The following is a 3043-nucleotide window of genomic DNA, read 5'->3' as shown; positions in this document are numbered from 1 at the left end:
CACACACACACACACACACACACACACACACACTTGTTTGTTCTTCTATCCTCATGGGGACTTGTATTGACTTCCATTCATTTACTGGTCATTCCTACAGCCTAACCCTGACCCCTTACACTAAACCTAACCTAACAGGTACATACCTGACCCTAATCCTAACCTAAACTCAATTTATACCTTAGTCCTAATCTTAACCACTGACCCACCAATGGTATTTCCCCCAATGGGGAGTTGGCCTTTGTCCCCATAAGGAACAGTAGGTTCTCACAAGCATATGTGTACCAGGAAAATGGTCCCCACCAGATAGCAAAAGCATGTACACACACACACGCACACGCACACAGTAGCAACAGCAGTCCAGTTCAGCAGTGTTGGAGCACCATCTGTCAGCCTGGTGTCAAGTGGCCCTTGTCTCTCATGATTATGGGAGCTTCTGCTGCCTCAGGTGGTCCATGGAATAGCTCACCCATCTAGAGAGGCCAGGCCAAGCCATATGGTCTGTAGGGCACAAGGGGACACCCAGGGGAGACAGCTCCCCTCCCTGCCACAGGACAGGATACACAGAAGCATATAGCTTGTGTCTGTCTGCTAAAATGTTTTAGTCAAAGCTGATGTGAATTTATAGAATTTAAGAGACATGAAAAAGGGTGTTTGAGAAAAGCTGAAGAGTATATGAACAAAAGATTTCAGGAAATAAAGTTGCTCCACTCTTTTGTGGGGAAATACAAATAAAAATATAAAGGATCATACATGTATAAAGAGTGTGTAGAAAAGAAAAAGGTAGGTATTAAAATATTTCTCAAAGGTGTTTGAATAAAATTTTAAATTCAATAATTTAAATTAGTCTCACAGACCAGTTGAGCTGGTGGGGGTCTGTAATTACAGTTCAGAAAATTCAACTGTTTGACCAACACCAAGCACCCAACTACAWTGAAAGTCTCATATCCCCATATAACCCCAGACGGGACCTACACTCATAGGATCAAAATCTCCTAATGGTTCCCCACACTCGCTTTGACTCGCAGTGACCGTGTCTTCTCCTCTGTGAGCCCCAGGCTCTGGAATGAACTCCTTGTTAATCTGCGCTCCCTTTATAACATTGTCTCCTTCAAGAAACACCTAAAAACCTGCTTTTAAACTCAAGCTTTTAACTAAACATTCACCATTAATGGCAGCCTACCCCTTTAGTGACTGCTTGCCAACTATGTKTTTTTGTAGTATTGAACATACAGCAATTCCCCCCCTTCTCTCTGTGTTTTTGTATTATTGGATATATGGCACAAGTTTCACCCACCCCTTTTTATTCAACAAATTTTCTTGTTTTTCATGAGTTAAATCCAAAAGGAAAAAAAAATCAACAAAGTTACTCATACTCCTAGGCATAAAGTGTGCAGTAACTGTAAGTTCATTTAGAAAATCATTTTGGTTTTGTTTTACTATATTTATAAGCAACAGTTAGCTGTTGCAGGGTATGAGTATTATTTACAGATAAAATATCAGACTTTTCATGTCAACAATTAGCTTTAGCACAGAATGAGGAGGGAAACAGAGACATAGACAGAGGTACAGTAAGAGAAAAAAGTCAATAAGCAGTGTTTGTACATTTTATTGTCATCTGACCTGTGATGAAAAGAATAATACAGTCAAATGTAAATGTTTAAAATACAGTGATTTAAAAATTTGGTCATACCGCACAGCGCTATGACAGTTTGAGCAAATAATTTCACCATGAACTACTTTGGAAAAATAGTACTTTCAAATGAAAGGAAGCTGAAAGGAAACTGAAAGTAAACCTCTGGCGGGGGGCAGAGCTAATGTAAACAACAGGTGGGGAGGGGGTTTCCATAGCAACTCCTGCAAAGCAGCAGGTTCTGAAGAGAGCTCAGAACAGGATGAACTAAAAAGGTGAAATTTCATTATCTGAGATTAATTTTGTGATTTAAATCAAATTAACATGTTTTGTAGAGCCCACAAATGGATCCTAACTTGTTCTAGGACCCCCATAATAGGTCTCCTTTAACCTCTGATGTYGACGCCCACTCTGGAGCGGGCAAAGACGTGCTGCATTTAAAGGGCTACTGTAAAAAAGTGGCAGCATACAGAGTGTTCATTTGAACTGGGTTGGACAGCACGGACTTCAAACTTTATAAAAGTAATGTTTTTATATTATTTTATTTTTTATTTACTTTCAAATAAAACCAGATTTAATGCTGCATAATTTTTGCCATAATGTTGTGCGCATTTTTACACATTTGTTGTGCAATCAGAGAACATTTTTTGACCAGGAAGTGCTTGAATGCACCATGAAACCTATGTTTTCCATTTCCTCAAACATACCACATTTCCCAAACAACCAATGAAAACAGTTTGTCAATAGGCTTGTAGACAGAGAGGTTCTGGGCTGGTCGCAAAGTTTTGGAGACGGGCCGAGGATGGATTGATTTCGCCATTTTGGATTTAGCTAGTAGTGAATTAGCTTTTAGACCAGAAGTGTGTTAGAGTGTTTGAGTGTGTGCAGTATTTGTAGTAGTGTCCAAAAACCACAACATCTGTCTTACATGAGTTTAGGAGGAGAAAATAAAAAGTTATCCAAGTTTTTATGTCTTTGAGACATGCTTGTAGTTTAAGAATGGATTTGTCAAGTTTCATGGATAAATATTACTGAGTATCATCAGCACTACGATGGAAATTTATCCCATGCTATTTAATAACTTTACCTAATGGAAGCATATATAAAGTAATAAAGAGGATTTGTCCAAGCACTGAACCCTGAGGAACTCCATGACTAACTCTGGTGTAAGAAGAAGATTCTTTATTAACGTTAACAACCTGGACTCTGTCAAATATGAATTAAACAATTTTAGAGCCGTTCCTGTAATCCCAATATCAACTTCTGTAACAGAATATTGTGATCAGTTGTATCAAATGCAGCACTGAGATCTAAAGGACACAAGTCCACTGTCTGAGGCCATGAGAATATTTCTGTGCTATGATGAGCTCTAAACCCTGACTGAAACTCCTCATATAGATTATTTCTATC

The sequence above is a fragment of the Austrofundulus limnaeus genome, unplaced genomic scaffold (genome assembly GCF_001266775.1).
Source record: "Austrofundulus limnaeus strain Quisiro unplaced genomic scaffold, Austrofundulus_limnaeus-1.0 Scaffold822, whole genome shotgun sequence".
Taxonomy (NCBI): Eukaryota; Metazoa; Chordata; class Actinopteri; order Cyprinodontiformes; family Rivulidae; genus Austrofundulus; species Austrofundulus limnaeus.
The sequence above is the reverse complement of the archived record's forward strand: the minus strand, read 5'-3'. Positions refer to the sequence as shown.